General features: G+C 39.0%; 1 protein-coding gene across 4 annotated transcripts in view; it reads right to left on the bottom strand.

Annotated features, from left to right (window-relative positions):
- Nucleotides 1-18,896, bottom strand: part of WASHC3 (WASH complex subunit 3) — a 58,741-nt gene that overhangs the window by 1,378 nt on the left and 38,467 nt on the right. The window lies entirely within an intron of this gene.

Below are 18,896 nucleotides of genomic sequence, written 5' to 3'. Positions count from 1 at the left end.
TGGCATTGCTCCCTAGCAATGGGTCAAACATAAACCCCTTTGCTCTACTGTACAATTTTAGATTATGGGGGGGTGGTCCTAAGATGGTCGAGGAATAGGACAGGGAGACCACTTTCTCCCCCACAAATTCATTGAAAGATAAGTTGAATGCTGAGCAAATTCCACAAAACAACTTCTGAACATTGGCAGAGGACACCAGGCAGCCAGAAAGGCAGCCCATTGTCTTTGAAAGGAGGTAGGACAAAAGATAAAAGATAAAAAGAGAGACAAAGAGTGAGGGATGGAGACCCATTCTGGGGAGGGAGTCCTAAAAGAGAAGTTTCCAAACATCAGGAAACCCTCTCACTGGCGGGTCTGTGGGGAGTTTTGGAATCTCAGAGGGCAACATAACTGGGAGGAAAAATAAATAAATAAAACCCACAGATTACGTGCCTAACCGCAACTCCCAGCAGAGAAGTAGCCCAGATACTCGTATCTACCACCAGCAAGGCGGGGCTAAACGGGAGGCACGGGCTGCACTGTTTAGGGTAGGGACTGAGCCCGAATGCCCTGAGGGCAATCTGAGGGAGCTAACATGAGACAGCAACGCAAACGTGTGATAGCCAGAGAGAGAGAAGAGAGAAGAGAGAAGAGACAGAGAGAGAGAGAGAGAGAGAGAGAGAGAACTTTCCCGTGAAAAGCTCTAACCTAAAGCACTGCCAGCCTGCTCACAGAACAAAGGACTGAGCTAATACCACAGGAGAGCTAGCCGGCTTTGGACTGGCCCATTTTGTTCTGGAGGCAGGGAGGCAGGCGGGCAATAGCCAGAACCAGAAAGGGGCAATCTCCGCCCCAGAGACAGCATCCTATACCAAACTGTGAGCAGGCTCCCAGTTGCTAACCAAGTCTTCCTGGAATCCTGGACGATTGACATCCGCCAGGAAGACTGCAGCCAGAGATCAATTCCCCAGAGGAGACACACACAGCACTCGTGAGACGGTGCTCCCGCTGTGCATCCAGGAAACCCAGAGGCTGGGACAGGGGAGGTGATAAGATGCCCCACCCCACCTGGGGAGAGTGCGCTCGCCAAGCACCTGGTCGCCTGAGCTGCTCAGACCTAGGAAAGGCACAAAACGCAGGCCCAACCGACTCTGCGCCTTTGTGGAATACAGGAGAACCTGAACCTGAGCGGCTTAGACCTGGGAAGTGCATGCAACCCAGGGCCCACTTTAGACAGTTCGCCTGCAGAGCAACCTGGAGCCTGAGCAGTGTAGACTGGGAAAGCACACACGCCATGAGCAGGGGCAAACCCAGTGTGGCCCTGACAATGCGAGCACTCCCCACACACGCCAGTGATATTTATTTGCAGTGTTCCTCCCTCCCCACAGCATGACTGAACAAGTGAGCCTAAATAAGTGATCACCACCGCCCCCTTGTGTCAGGGTGGAAATTAGACACCGGAGACTTGCAAACAGAAGAAGCCAAAATAAACAGAGGGAACCTCTTTGGAAGTGACAGGTGCAACAGATTAAAATCCTGTAGTTAGCACTGACTACATTGGAAGGGACTTATAGACCTTGAGAAGTATAAGTTGGAACAAGGAACTATCTGAAACTGAACTGACCCCACACTGCCTGCAACAGCTCCAGAGAAATTCCTATATTTTTCTATTATCATTTTTTTAATTAAAAAAATTTTAAGTCCTTTATTACTCCGTTAATTTTCATTTTTACAACCTACTATTACCTTGCAAGAAAAAAAGACCCTATTTTTAAAGCAAATTTCATCTATTTTTTAATACAATTTTTGTGATTTTGTTTTTTTAATATTGTATTTTTGAGAGTCTAACCTCTACTCTACATTTTTAATTTTTGCTTTTCGGTATTTATCATCAATTTTGTACCATTAAGAATCCAATCTTCAGTACCCATTTTTACTTAGGAGTGTGATTACTGGCTTGATTGCCCTCTCCCCCTTTTGACTCTTTTTATCCCCTAGGTCACCTCTATCTCCTCCCTCTCCCCTTCTCTTCTCGCTTAACTCTGTGAATTTCTTTGGGTATTGCGGGCTGTGGAGAACACTTAGGGAACTGATTACTGGCTAGGTCTGTCTCTCTCCTTTTGACCCCCTCTCTTCTCATCCTGTTCATCTCTATCTCCTTCCTCCTCTTCTCTATATAACTCCGTAAACCTCTCTGGGTGTTCCAGGCGGTGGAGAGCACATAGGGATTTGATTACTGGCTAGATTGCTCTCTCCCCTTTGATTCCCCTCTCCTCCTCCTGGTCACCTTTATCTTCCTCCTCCCTCTTCTCTTTTCCACGTAACTCAGTGAACCTTTCTGGGTGTCCCTCACTGTGGAGAATCTTTTCTACATTAACCTAGATGTTTTATCAACAGTGCTTATGAATGGAGAAGTCTTGAGGCTACTATAAGAATAAGACTGAAAACAAGAGGCAGGAGCTTAAACCCAAAACCTAAGAACACCAGAGAACTCCTGACTCCATGGAACATTGATATATAAGAGCTCATCCAAAAGCCTCCATACCTACACTGAAACCAAGCTGCACCCAAGAACCAACAAGTTCCAGAGCAACAAGACATACCACGCAAATTCTCCAGCAACACAGGAACATAGCCCTGAGCTTTAATATACAGGCTGCCGAAGGCCACACCAAACGCAAGACATCTCAAAACTCACTACTGGACACTTCATTGCACTCCAGAGAGAAGAAATCCAGCTCCACCCACCAGAACACTGACACAAGCTTCCCTAACCAGGAAACCTTGACAAGCCACTCGTCCAACCCCACACACAGGAGAAACCTCCACAATAAACAAGAACCACGAACTGTGAGAATACAGAAAGACCACCCCAAACACAGCAATCTAAACAAGGCAGAGAAATACTCAGCAGGTAAAGGAACATGATAAATGCCCGCTGAATCAAACAAAAGAGGAGGAGATAGGGAGTCTACCTGAAAAAGAATTCAGAATAATGATAGTAAAAATGATCCAAAATCTTGAAAACAAAATGGAGTTACAGATAAATAGCCTGGAGACAAGGATTGAGAAGATGCAAGAAATGTTTAACAAGGACCTAGAAGAAATAAAAATGAGTCAATCAATAATGAATAATGCAATAAATGAGATCAAAAACACTCTGGAGGGAACCAACAGTAGAATAATTGAGGCAGAAGATAGGTTAAGTGAGGTGGAAGATACAATGGTGGAAATAAATGAAGCAGAGAGGAAAAAAGAAAAAAGAATTAAAAGAAATGAGGACAACCTCAGAGACCTCTGGGACAATGTCAAACGCCCCAACATTTGAATCATAGGAGTCCCAGAAGAAGAAGACAAAAAGAAAGACCATGAGAAAATACTTGAGATAGTAGTTGAAAACTTCCCTACAATGGGGAAGGAAATAGCCACCCAAGTCCAAGAAACCCAGAGAGTCCCAAACAGGATAAACCCAAGGCGAATCACCCCAAGACACATATTAATCAAATTAACAAAGATCAAACACAAAGAACAAATACTAAAAGCAGCAAGGGAAAAACAATAAATAACACACAAAGGGATTGCCATAAGGATAACAGCTAATCTTTCAACAGAAACTCTTCAGGCCAGGAGGGAATGGCAGGACATACTTAAAGTGATGAAAGTGAAAAACCTACAGCCCAGATTACTGTACCCTGCAAGGATCTCACTCAAATATGAAGGAGGAATCAAAAGCTTTACAGACAAGCAAAAGCTGAGAGAATTCAGCACCACCAAACCAGCTCTGCAACAAATGCTAAAGGATCTTCTCTAGACAGGAAACACAAAAAGGGTGTATAAACTCAAACCCAAAACAATAAAGTAAATGGCAACGGGATCATACTTATCAATAATTACCTTAAATGTAAATGGGTTGAATGCCCCAACCAAAAGACAAAGACTGGCTGATGGATACAAAAACAAGACCCCTATATATGCTGTCTACAAGAGATCCACCTCAAAACAAGGGACACATACAGACTGAAAGTGAAGGGCTGGAAAAAGATATTCATGCAAATGGAGACCAAAAGAAAGCAGGAGTAGCAATACTCATATCAGATAAAATAGACTTTGAAGTAAACTCTGTGAAAGAAGACAAAGAAGGACCCTACATAATGATCAAAGGATCAATCCAAGAAGAAGATATAACAATTATAAATATATATGCACCCAACAAAGGAGCACCACAATATGTAAGGCAAACGCTAACAAGTATGAAAGGGGAAATTAACAGTAACACAATAATAGTGGGAGACTTTAATACCCCACTCACATCTATGGATAGATCAACTAAACAAAATTAGCAAGGGAACACAAACTTTAAATGATACAGTAGACCAGTTAGACCTAATATCTATAGGACATTTCACCCCAAAACAATGAATTTCACCTTTTTCTCAAGTGCACACAGAACCTTCTCCAGAACAGATCACATCCTGGGCCATAAATCTAGCCTTGGTAAACTGAAAAAAACTGAAATCATTCCAAGCATCTTATCTGATCACAATGCAGAAGATTAGATGTCAAGTACAGAGAAAAAACTGTTAAAAATTCCAACACATGGAGGCTATCCAATATGCTTCTGAATAACCAACAAATCACAGAAGAAATAAAAAAAGAAATCAAAATCTGTATAGAAATGAATGAAATTGAAAACACAATAACCCAAAACCTATGGGACTCAGTAAAAGCAGTGCTAAGGGGAAGGTTCATAGCAATACAAGCTTACCTCAGGAAATAAGAAAAAAGTCAAATAAATAACCTAACTCTAAACCTAAAGCAACTAGAAAGGGAAGAAATGAAGAACCCCAGGGTTAGCAGAGGGAAAGAAATCATAAAAATTAGGGCAGAAATAAATGCAAAAGAAGCAAAAGAGACCATAGCAAAAATCACCAAAGCCAAAAGCTGGTTCTTTGAGAAGATAAATAAAATAGACAAACCATTAGCCAGACTCATCAAGAAACAAAGGGAGTAGAATCAGATCAACAAAATTAGAAATGAAAATGGAGAGATCACAACAGACAACAATGAAAGACAAAGGATCATAAGAGACTACTATCAGCAACTATATGCCAATAAAATGGACAACTTGGAAGTAATGGACACATTCTTAGAAAAGTATAACTTTCCAAAACTGAACCAGGAAGAAACAGAAAATCTTAACAGACGCATCATAAGCACAGAAATTGAAACTGTAATCAGACATCTTCCAGCAAACAAAAGCCCAGGACCAGACAGCTTCACAGCTGAATTCTACCAAAAATTTAGAAAAGAGCTAACACCTATCCTACTCACACTCTTCCAGAAAATTGCAGAGGAAGGTAAACTTCCAAACTCACTCCATGAGTCCACCATCACCCTAATACCAAAATCAGAAAAAGATGCCACAAAAAAAGAAAACTACAGGCCAATATCACTGATAAACATAGATGCAAAAATCCTTAACAAAATCCTAGCAAACAGAATCCAACAACATATTAAAAAGATCATACATCATGCCCAAGTGGGCTTGATCCCAGGAATGCAAGGATTCTTTAATATCCGCAAATCAATGTAAAACACCACATCAACAAATTGAAAGATAAAAACCATATGATTATCTCAATAGATGCAGAGAAAGCCTTTGACAAAATTTAACATCCATTTATGATAAAAACCCTCCAGAAAGCAGGAATAGAAGGAACATCATTTCAGTTCAGTTCAATTCAATCGCTCACTCGTGTCCGACTCTTTGTGACCCCATGAATCACAGCATGCCAGGCCTCCCTGTCTATCACCAACTCCCGGAGTTTATCCAAACTCATGTCCATCGAGTTGGTGATGCCATCCCTCAACACAATAAAAGCTATATATGACAAACCCACAGCAAACCCATTATCCTCAATGGTGAAAAATTCAAAGCATTTCCTCTAAAGTCAGGAACAAGACAAGGGTGCCCACTTTCACCACTACTATTCAACATAGTTTTGGAAGTTTTAGCCATAGCAATCAGAGAAGAAACAGAAATAAAAGGAATCCAGATTGGAAAAGAAGAAGTAAAACTCTCACTGTTTGCAGATGACATGATCCTCTACATAGAAAACCCTCAAGACTCTACCAGAAAATTACTAGAGCTAATCAATGAATACAGTAAAGTTGCAGGATATAAAATTAACACACAGAAATTCCTTGCATTCCTATACACTAACAACGAGAAAACAGAGAAACTAAGGAAACAATTCCATTCACCATTGCAACAAAAAGAATAAAATACTCGAGAATATATCTACCTAAAGAAACAAAAGACCTATATATAGAAAACTATAAAACACTGATGAAAGAAGTCAAAGAGGACACAAATAGATGGAGAAATATACCATGTTCATGGATTGGAAGAATCAATATAGTGAAAATGAGTATACTACCCAAAGGAATCTATAGATTCAATGCAATCCCTATCAAGCTACCAACAGTTTTTTTCCACAGAACCAGAACAAATAATTTCACAATTTGTATGAAAATATGGACCTAGAGGAATCAACACTATGGTACTGGCACAAAGACAGAAATATAGATTAATGGAACAAAATAGAAAGCCCAGAGATAAATCCACGCACCTATGGACACCTTGTCTTTGACAAAGAAGGCCAAGAATATATAATGGAGAAAAGACAATCTCTTGAACAAGTGGTGCTGGGAAAACTGGTCAACCACTTGTAAAAGAATGAAATGAGAACACTTTCTAACACCATACACAAAAATAAACTCAAAATGGATTAAAGATCTCAACGTAAGACCAGAAACTATAAAACTCCTTGAGGAAAACATAGGCAAGACACTCTGCGACATAAATCACAGCAGGATTCTCTATGACCCACTTTCCAGAGTAATGGAAATAAAAGCAAAATTAAATGGGACCTAATTAAACTTAAAAGCTTTTGCACAACGAAGGAAACTATAAGCAAGGTGAAAAGACAGCCTTCAGAATTGGAGAAAATAATAGCAAACAAAGCAACTGACAAAAAAGTAATCTCAAAAATGTATAAGCAGCTCCTGCAGCTCAATTCCAGAAAAATAAACGACCCAATCAAAAAATGGGCAAATGAACCAAACAGACATTTCTCTAAAGAAGACATAGAGATGGTTAACAAACACATGAAAAGATGCTCAACATCACTTATTATCAGAGAAATGCAAATCAAAACCACAATGAGGTACCATCTCACTCACACTGGTCAGAATGGCTGGTATCCAAAAGTCTACAAGCAATAAATGCTGGAGAGGGTGTGGAGAAAAGGGAACCCTGTTACACAGTTGGTGGGAATGCAAACTAGTACGGCCACTATGGAGAACAGTGTGGAGATTCCTTAAAAAACTGGAACTAGAACTGCCTTATGACCCAGCAATCCCACTACTGGGCATACACACCGAGGAAACAAGAATTGAAAGAGACATGTGTACTTCAATGTTCATCGCAGCACTGTTTATAATAGCCAGGACATGGAAGTAACCTAGGTGTCCATCAGCAGACAAATGGTTAAGAAAGTTGTGGTACATAAACACAAGGGAATATTACTCAGCCATTAAAAAGAATACATTTGAATCAGTTCTAATGAGGTGGATGAAACTGGAGCCTATTATACAGAGTGAAGTAAGTCAGAAAGAAAAACACCAATACAGTATACTAATATGCATATATATGGAATTTATAAAGATGATAATGATGACTCTATATGCAAGACAGCAAAGGAGACACAGTTGTATAGAACAGTCTTTTGGATTCTGTGGGAGAAGGCGAGGGTGGGATGATTTGAGAGAATAGCACTGAAACATGTATATTATTATATGTGGAACAGATTACCAGTCCAGGTTTGATGCATGAGACAGGGTGCTCTGGGCTAGTGCACTGGGATGACCCTGAGGGATGGGATGGGAAGGGAGGTGGGAAGGGGGTTCAGGATGGGGAACACATGTACACCCATGGGTGATTCATGTCAATGTATGGCAAAACCACTACAATACTGTAAAGTAATTAGCCTCCAATTAAAATAAATAAATTAAAAAAAATTTTAGATTATGCCCATGAGGAAGTCACATGTACTCAGTATAATAAAGTGTTAGAGCTAAGTACAGTATTTAGTGGTTTTGACTGATGCTCCACTGCCTAAAATGCTAACATGGGAACAGGCTTCATTATTCTCCACAGAAGCAAGAACTCTATTAGTAGTGGGTATAAATACTGGGTTAAAATCTTAGCCTTGCTATGTAGTTTCTGAGCAACTTTGGGGAAGCTATTTAACTAGACTGTGTACCCAACTGACTGACTGGATTGTTGTGAATATTAGGATGAATTACTAACTGCAAAATACACTAAACAATACGTGGCACATTGTTGTTGTTCAGTCACTCGGTGGTGCCTCGACTCTCTGTGACTCCATGAACTGTAGCATGCTAGGCTTCCCTGTCCTTCAACATCTCCCAGAATTTGCTCAAACTCATGTCTATTGAGAGGGTGATGCCATCCAACCATCTCGTCCTCTTCTCCTCTTGCCTTCAGTCTTTCTCAGCATCAGAGTCTTTTCCAATGAATTGGCTCTTTGCATCAGGTGGCTGAAGTATTGGAGCTTCAGCTTCAGCATCAGTCCTTCCAATGAATATTCAGGACTGATTCCCTTTAGGATTGACTGGTTTGATCTCCGTGCAGTCCAAGGGACTCTCAAGAGTCTTCTCCAACACCACAGTTCAAAAGCATCAATTCTTCAGTGCTCAGCCTTTTTTATTGTTCAACTCTCACACCTGTACATGACTACTGCAAAAACCATAGCTTTGACTATACTGACCTTTGTCAGCAGAGTGATGTCTCTGCTTTTTAATACGCTGTCAAGATTTGTCATGTGGCACATAGTAGGTATATTAAATAATGGCTATCTATTATTATGATTATAATTCTCATTGTTACCATGTACCTACTACTTGGTCAAGAAAGTTTTTAGGTGCTGCAGGTACAGAAACAAATAGTAAGTAGTTGCTGCTCTGAAGTTGATAATTTAGTGGGGGAGACAGAAATAAACAAACTATTCTTATACAGTGTGATACACAAAATATAGTTGTACTAACTACACTTGTTTGAAAGGAAAAGGTAATTCATTCTACTAGCGTTAGTCACAGAAAACTCAAGAAAGGTCAATACACTTGTGAAGGATGTTGGGATAGGCATGAATTTGTCAGGAACAGAAAATGTGGGAATACGTGGGGATGAGAGCATTCTGAATAAAGAAAAAAACAGGGATGGTGCAGCACAGTGCATTTGGGACCTATAAATCTTTTGGTAGCTAGGGTGTAGGAAAGTAACTGGGGTAAAACAGTAGATGAGATTAGGTCATTTGGTAGGGACAACAGGTGGAGAGTGGAGAGAAGTTATATGAAATGTCAGCTTTCAGTGAAATTACACAACTAAGTTTAGAAATTTTAAGAAGTCATTTTTTAAAAAATTTAAGTATGGTTGGTGTACGTAATTATATAAGTCACAGGTGTACAATGCAGTGATTCATAATTTTTAAAGGTAATATTCTATTTATAGTCATAAAATATTGGCTATATACTCTGTGCTGTACAATATATCCTTGTAACTTACTTATATTATACATAAGTTTGAACCTTTTAATCCCCTCTCGATATTGCCCCTCCCCACCTCTCTCCCCCAACTGGTAACCACTAGTTTGCTCTCTATATCTGTGAGTTTGCATCTTTTTTGTTATACTCAGTAGTTTGTTGATTTTTTTCAGATTCCACACGTATAAGTGCTGTCATACAGTATTTGTCTTTCTCTGCCTGACTTGCTTCACTTAGCATAATACCCTCCAAGTCCATCCAAATGGCAAAACTTCATTCTTCTGTATGGTTGAATAATATTCTATTGGATATATATACCTATATATATATATATATATATATATATATATATATAAAACCATTCATCTGCTGATGGACACTTAAGAAGTCATTTATTTTTTTAATTGAGATATAATTCACATACCATAAAATTCACCATTTAAAATTGTACAAATTAGAGTTTTTTTTTTAGTATATTCACAAGGTTGTACAACCATTACTGCTATCTAATTCTAGAATATTTTAATTACTCCAAAAAGAAACCTAAAACTCATTAGCAGACACATTCCATTTCCTTTCACTCTCATCCTCTGATGACCATGAATCTACTTTTCTGTGTCTATGGATTTGTCTATTCAGGACATTTCATATAAATAGGATCAAGGCTATTTAACCTTTTTGTCAGGATTCTTTCACTTAATAAAATGTTTTCAAGGTTCTTCCATGTTGTAGCATTTATCAGTACTTCATTCCTTTTTATGGCCGAATATTATTCCATTGCATGGATATATCAATTTGTTTATCCATTCATCAGTTGATGAACATTTAGGTTATTTCTACTTTTTGGCTGTTATGAGTAATGCTAGTGGAACATTTGTGTACAAGTTTTTGTGTGAATGTATGTTTAGAATACTTGAGTACAAACCTCAAGTAGAACTGCTGAGTCATGTGATTACTCCATGTTTGACTTTTTGAGGAACTGTCAAACTGTTTCCCCCAGTGAATGCATCATTTTACATTTCCACCATCAGAATATGAGTTATAATTTCTCCATATCCTTGCCAACACTTGTTATTCTCTGTCTTCGTTCATTTCTTCCTTTTCTCATTTCTTTTATTGTGGTATAATACACGTAACATAAAACTTACCATCTTAACCATTTAAAAGTGTACAGTTTAGTGGTGCTGAGTACATTCACGGTATTGTGCAATCATCACCACTTAACCAACCTCCAGAATTCTTTTCATGTTGCAAAACTGAAACTCTGTACCAGTTAAACAATAACTCCTCATTTCTCTCTCCTTCTAGCTCGTGACAACCACTCCTCTACTTTCTGTCTCTATGACTTTGTCTACTCTAGGTACCTCATGTAGGTGGAATTATACAATACCTGTCTTTTTGTGACTGTCTTCTTTCATTTCTCATGTCTTCAAGATTCATCCATATTGTACCATGTATCACAATTTCTTTTCAATTTTAGGATTAATAATACTTCATTGTATGCAGATAATACATTTTGTTTATCCATTCACTTGTGGATGGGCATTTGGGTTGTTTCTACTTTTGGACTATTGTGAAAAATGCTGCTATGAACATGAGTATACAAGTATCTATTTGAGTCCCTGCTTTCACTTTTTTGAGTATATATATGCTGAGAAGTGATTTTTGGAGAAATTGCCATACTGTTTTCCATAGCAATTATAATTTTACATTCCCACCCAGAGTGCACAAGGGTTACAATTTCTCCATATTCTTACTGATACTTCTTTGCTTGCCCTCATTCATTTTTAAAATAAATTTAAAGCTACTTTGAATTGTAATTGCTATGAAAACAAAAGAAAAGCTACATACTCGAGTTCCTTTTGTTATATAAAAAACTTAAAAAATTGTGAAAATCAAATGAGGTTAAAACATGAAAACATTTTATAAGTTATAATGCTTTAAAAATGTTACTGTAATAATAAAACTCTTAACAGCATTTCCAGACTGGATATTCATATTAATATTCTTAGGGGGAATAGTATTTGGCTTTTTAATGATCAGAACTGCTCTGGCTTGATTGTGTGTGTGTGTGTGTGTGCGCACGTGCATGCACATACCTTTTAATTTTCTTTCACAGAAAGAAGTTTTAAAGATATGTTTTAAATGGTTGCAACTTTAAACTACTAGTCACACTTCACTACTAAAATGTGGAAATGAAGATTTCATAATACTCTCAGTGTTTTAAACATATAAATGAATCACTACAAAAGACTTCGTCAGCAAAATGCAGAAAAAAATATGAAGTCAAATTCATGATTTATCATGTATATATTTTTAAAAATCTCAATCTTTAGTGGTTATCTTGGTAGCTATATTTTAATAAGCATATTTATATAATTTGTGGCATTAAGATTATCAATAAAAGTCTTAGTAAAAGCAAAATTTTTAAAGCTTAACTTTAAACTTCTTATTGTTTAATTTCTTTAAAAAGACATATTTTCAAAGATTACTAGGTTGACCTCAACTAAAACTGAGCCAAAATTTAGAAAGGAAAGGACTGCTGCTGCTGCTGCTAAGTCACTTCAGTCGTGTCCGACTCAGTAAGACCCCAGAGACAGCAGCCCACCAGGCTCCCCCGCCCCTGGGATTCTCCAGGCAAGAACACTGGAGTGGGTTGCCACTTCCTTCTCCAGTGCATGAAAGTGAAAAGTGAAAGCGAAGTCGCTCAGTCGTGTCCGACTCTTAGCGACCCCGTGGACTGCAGCCTACCAGGCTCCTCCGCTCATGGGATTTTCTAGGCAAGAGTACTGGAGTGGGTTGCCATTGCCTTCTCTGAAAGGACTAACCATATACAAATCAGTACTTTTTAGCAAACAGGATGCTGTGTGTATGTTATTTCTGTCATCTTTCTCCCATTTACATAAACAAGACTGTCAACTACAATCCCTGCTGTCTTCATCCTTTCCTTATACCGTTTCTTGTTTCAGTCACATAATCCAGGACTGGCAGGTCAGGAGAATCATTCTCTGTAGAGACCAGTGTAAGGGAAGGCTCATAAACCAAATGGGGACAATCAGAATGCTTCCCTAGAAATGAGCTATGGACTATGGAGAAGGGGTTCTCTTTCCTTTCAGTTGGTGAAACTAGCAATATTATAGCCATTTAAAATATAAAGCAAATATTATTTGCTAACTCCTTGTTTTCCAGGAGGTAGCTCATCAGCAGTAGGAGAAAAGTGGATTATTATGCCACGTTTGATTAAAGGCAGACCGAGGAACAGGTGAGAGAAAATACCAACCAGCCAGCAATAATAGTGCTGTGGCCCTGATTTTGTACTGCTTAGACTTCTTAGGGATGTGAGTCAATAACTTCCCTTTTTACTTTAGGTAGTTTGAGTTATGTTTCTGTGATCCTCCTGTACATAAAGGAGTCTTAAAATATGAATATCATTGATCTGATTTGTTTTCATTAAAAACAGATTTACATTTGTGCTTAAAATCAAAACCACTTTGATGGCAAACATTATAAACATTCTTTAGAAAAACATTTATTTATGTAGGTAAATAGTTTAAAGATATTTTTCATTTTCTTTCAATTTAAAACAGTGGAATTTAAAGCAGATGAAGTGCCAAAAACATTGTTAGTACAAATATTGCTGAGTAGCAGGGTTGGGGGGATAGGGTGTGATAGTTATTCAAATCACTTTTCAATATCAGCTACAGCACACACAGTTATAATGTCACATGATACTTGTTGATTAGCGTCGTTCTCAGTGTTAGTTGCTCAGTCATGTCACTCTTTTTGACCCCATGGACTGTAGCCCACCATATTCCTCTGTCCATGGGATTCTCCAGGCAAGAATACTGGAGTGGGTTGCCATTCCCTTCTCCAGGGGATCTTCCTGACCCAGCCATCGAACTCAGGTCTGCCTGTGTTGCAGGCAGATTCTTTACCATCTGAGCCACCTATGCAATAGCAATAAGTGGTCTTAAGGAAACAGCCAAACACTGAATTCTTGAACTAAGATTACATTGACTATATAAAGACATTTGGGATAGTTAAAAAAAAAAAGAGACAATTTTGACTACAGTAACTAGTAAGACTTATTTCAGCATTACACTTACTCAAACTACACAGTTTGGTCTTTTCTATTCTGAATGCCCATCAAGGCAGGTATACCTGTTCTTTGCTGTGGTAAGCAGATTCCCCAGCCAGAGAAATGACATAATGCCTAATATGATAAAGAAAAAGAAAGCTAGCTATTCTAGGTAAGATGGGTTTCTGCCATTTGTCTTGGGGTTCTTACATCCCAACAGCTCCCCTAACTTCTTGCTTGCTAGACACTGGCAGACCCCAACTGTTTTTAACACTACTTCTTCAATATTTTTATTATCTCTTATCTCTTACTGTTGTGAAGCAAAAGTTAGAACTGGACATGGAACAACAGACTGGTTCCAAATTGGGAAAGGAGTACATCAAGGCTGTATATTGTCACCCTGCTTATTTAACTTATATGCAGAGTACATCATGAGAAACGCTGGGCTGGAAGAAGCACAAGCTGGAATCAAGATTGCAGGGAAAATATCAATAACCTCAGATATGCAGATGACACTACCCTTATGGCAGAAAGCAAAGAAGAACTAAAGAGCCTCTTGATGAAAGTGAAAAAGAGGAGAGTGAAAAAGTTGGCTTAAAGTTCAACATTCAGGAAACAAAGATCATGGCATCTGGTCCCATCACTTCATGGAAAATAGATGGGGAAACAGTGGAAACAGTGGCTGACTTTATTTTTGGGGGGCTCCAAAATCACTGCAGATGGTGACTGCAGCCATGAAATTAAAAGATGCTTACTCCTTGGAAGGGAAGTTATGACCAACCTAGACAGCATGTTAAAAAGCAGAGACATTACTTTGTCAACAAAGGTCCATCTAGTCAAGGCTATGGTTTTTTCCAGTGGTCATGTATGGATGTGAGAGTTGGATTATAAAGAAAGCTGAGTGCCCAAGAATTGATGCTTTTGAACTGTGGTGTTGGAGAAGACTCTTGAGAGTCCCTTGGACTGCAAGGAGATCCAACCAGTCCATGCTAAAGGAGATCGGTCCTGGGTGTTCATTGGAAGGACTGATGTTGAAGCTGAAACTCCAATACTTTGGCCACCTGATGCGAAGAGCTGACTCATTTGAAAAGACCCTGATGCTGGTAAAGATTGAGAGCAGGAAGAGAAGGGGATGACAGAGGATGAGATGGTTGGATGGCATCACTGACTCAATGGACATGGGTTTGGATGGACTCCGGGAGTTGGTGATGGACAGGGAGGCCTGGCGTGCTGTGGTTCATGGTGTCGCAAAGAGTCGGACACGACTGAGCACCTGAACTGAACTGACTCTTGTGATCTAAGTCTCCAACAGTGGACTAATCACAGTTTTCTGACAGTGTTTTTTCCTGTCCTATACTTTCTAGCCAGTATGCCAGCCAGTGGTCAAGGACCGGTTGTTGTTCGCTTGCTAAGTCATGTCTGACTGTTTGTGACCCCATGAACTACAGCACACCAGGCTTCCCTGTCTTTCACTATCTCCCCGAGTTTGCTCAAATTCACGTCTGTTGAGTAGGTGATATCATCCAACCATCTCATCCTCTGTTGCCCCTCTGTTTCATCCTCTGTCACTAATGACTGGTAACTACCTTGAATGGAATACCAGTTAAGCAAGAACTAGAAAAATGGAACAAATAAAAAAACCTGTTTCTGGAATTGCTCATTTGGGGAACTGAGATCAATTCTACGCTCAACTAGTCAAAATCCAACCTTTAATCCCTTATGTTGTTCAGTAGCAGGAGACAGGCAAATCATCGGCAGATAAGGAATTCTTTTAGAGGGCAGGAAACTCTGCTGGATATGCCTTGAATATAATTAAATAAAGTTTTCTTGCTTTCCAGTATCCTTTTGTTTATCACTAATAAATCTCCTCTCGTCTCAGTGATAAGTAGGCTGAAGTGGTTACTTTTATTCCTGGTAACCACAATCATGGTCACTGCACAGTCTGAGAAAAGGGTATAAATGTCTTTTGAATAGATATATCCAGGACAAATGCCAACTGAGCTGGTTCTGTTTAAAGCCTGCATAACTCGATTTTTTTAGCCAAATCAGTATGCTGCAAACTGCACTCTCCTACTAACATTAAGAATGTGACCAGTTAAATTTAAATTTCAGAAGTCTGTTCTTTACTACAAAGTTGAAAATACAGACTTTTCAGTTTGGGAAAACAGAGAATATAACTCAAAAGGATAATTACTCTGTGTACATTATATATGTCTGTGTTGAGACCACAATGGTATACAGGCAACTACGGGACTATAAACAAATTGTGATCTGAGAGCCTGGTAAATCCAGTTGTTTAGAACTTGCTACATATTCTTCCATTAAAACATTCATAAATCACAACTAACATTTACTGAACATTTACTGCTTGTTCAGAGCTGCACTGAGTGCTTACTTAGTCTGAATGAATCTATAAAGGGTGAACTCTTCTATTTCACATTTACGAGGAAACGGATGCACAGATTGATTAGGTAATTAGTTCAGGGTCATACAGCTAGAAAGGGGCAGTGCAGAATCTGGACCTCAGCAAGTAGACCATTTCTAAAGTCTGCCTTAGACTGAGACTTAACCACCACGGATTTCATCTCTTGCTAGACACGTTCAGAGGCTAGACTATTTATCTTAGAGTAGTAAAAGCAGTAATTACTAGTAATAGTAACCTTAGTTATGGGACATAAATGAAACCATAGAATAGGAGAGGGAGAAACATTTTTCCTTTTTCTTGGTAAGAGAATCTAGGCATTGACTGAAAAAATTTATAAGGCATGATTTATCTGCTCTGTATTTCTAAAACAGATCAACCTGAAAATTTTCTATTTTCTTTCCTTTCCATCAACTTGTGTGTATGATGACAAAGGTGACAAAGGTACTCTTTCACATCTTTTTAATTTACTGCATTTTTAAAAACTAATTTTTACAAGCTAAAAACTAATTTTTACAAGCTAGAACCAAGAACTAAGTCTTGGTTATATAAGCCCTGTGATCACTGACCTAGAGCCAGACATCCTGGAATGTGAAGTCAAGTGGGCCTTAGAAAGCATCACTACGAACAAAGCTAGTAGAGGTGATGGAATTCCAGTTGAGCTAGTTCAAATCCTGAAAGATGATGCTGTGAAAGTGCTGCACTCAATATGCCAGCACATTTGGAAAACTCAGCAGTGGCCACAGGACTGGAAAAGGTCAGTTTTCATTCCAATCCCAAAGAAAGGCAATGCCAAAGAATGCTCAAACTATCGCATAATTGCACTCATCTCATACGCTAGTAAAGTAATGCTCAAAATTCTCCAAGCCAGGCTTCAGCAATAAGTGAACCGTGAACTTCCTGATGTTCAAGCTGGTTTTAGAAAAGGCAGAGGAACCAGAGACCAAATTGACAACATCTGCTGGATCATGGAAAAAGAAAGAGAGTTCCAGAAAAACATCTATTTCTGCTTTATTGACTATGCCAAAGCCTTTGACTGTGTGGATCACAATAAACTGTGGAAAATTCTGAAAGAGATGGGAATACCAGACCACCTGATCTGCCTCTTGAGAAATTTGTATGCAGGTCAGGAAGCAACAGTTAGATCTGGACATGGAACAACAGACTGGTTCCAAATAGGAAAAGGAGTTCATCAAGGCTGTATATTGTCACACTGTTTATTTAACTTATATGCAGAGTACATCATGAGAAACGCTGGACTGGAAGAAACACAAGCTGGAATCAAGATTGCCGGGAGAAATATCAATAACCTCAGATATGCAGATGACACCACCTTTATGGCAGAAAGTGAAGAGGAACTCAAAAGCCTCTTGATGAAAGTGAAAGTGGAGAGTGAAAAAGTTGGCTTAAAGCTCAACATTCAGAAAATGAAGATCATGGCATCCGGTCCCACCACTTCATGGGAAATAGATGGGGAAACAGTGGAAACAGTGTCAGACTTTATTTTTCTGGGCTCCAAAATCACTGCGGATGGTGACTGCAGCCATGAAATTAAAAGACGCTTACTCCTTGGAAGGAAAGTTATGACCAACTTAGATAGCATGTTCAAAAGCAGAGACGTTACTTTGTCAACAAAGGTTCATCTAGTCAAGGCTATGGTTTTTCCTGTGGTCATGTATGGATGTGAGAGTTGGACTGTGAAGAAGGCTGAGCGCCAAAGAATTGATGCTTTTGAACTGTGGTGTTGGAGAAGACTCTTGAGAGTCCCTTGGACTGCAAGAAGATCCAACCAGTCCATTCTGAAGGAGATCAGCCCTGGGTGTTCTTTGGAAGGAATGATGCTAAAGCTGAAACTCCAGTACTTTGGCCATCTCATGCGAAGAGTCGACTCACTGGAAAAGACTCTGATGCTGGGAGGGATTGGGGGCAGGAGGAGAAGGGGACGACAGAGGATGAGATTGCTGGATGGCATCACTGACTCAATGGACGTGAGTCTGAGTGAACTCCGGGAGTTCGTGATGGACAGGGAGGCCTGGCGTGCTGTGATTCATGGGGTCGCAAAGTGTCGGACACGACTGAGCGACTGATCTGATCTGATCTGATCATCATTTTTAAAAACTTAGATTTTTAAGAAGATTAAATAATCACTAAGAAGTAGCAAACAAATACTATTTATTTGGTAATTATCTGGCATTTTCTTCAGTTTTATAGAGTTTCTAAAATTCAGTGATAGTAATTTTTGTAGGAAAATAGCCAGGCTCTCTTCTCTCTTATCAAGTAAACTGTTTTGGTTCAAAGTTACATACTCTTAGTTTCCAAACTGTTCTAAACACAAGCTAATTGAGTAACAGTGTATTTTCTGATCAGTATTTATTCCTATATTAACCTCAGTTTTACTCTTTGTTCAGCGCAAACAGATTTAGACTACTTCTTCCTACAGTTACGTAAGTCTGTCTCACTACCTAGGGCTAAAAAAAAAGTTTATGTTTATACTTTAAAAGAGAAAAGAACCATCTTTACTGAAAGTTCTTGGCTTAGGCTTAATATGTACCTAATATTTTAAATAAAAGCACACTCTTTCCTTGGATGGCACATTTTCTTCTTCATCTCAGACTTTCCCCTTAAAGCAAGGCTCCTTAACTTTTATGTAAACATGATTCCTAAAGTGACAGAAGTCCTCTTTAACAAGGTGGTTGATTCCACTTATCATATCTAGCTAAATGTAGTTGCAGCTGGTTTTCTAGTGGTAGTGGTGATAGGTTATAGTGAGTCACCCTACTCCAACCAGTG

This window comes from Bos indicus x Bos taurus, chromosome 5 (genome assembly GCF_003369695.1).
Source record: "Bos indicus x Bos taurus breed Angus x Brahman F1 hybrid chromosome 5, Bos_hybrid_MaternalHap_v2.0, whole genome shotgun sequence".
Classification (NCBI taxonomy): domain Eukaryota; kingdom Metazoa; phylum Chordata; class Mammalia; order Artiodactyla; family Bovidae; genus Bos; species Bos indicus x Bos taurus.
This window is presented reverse-complemented; position numbering and strand designations above follow the sequence as displayed.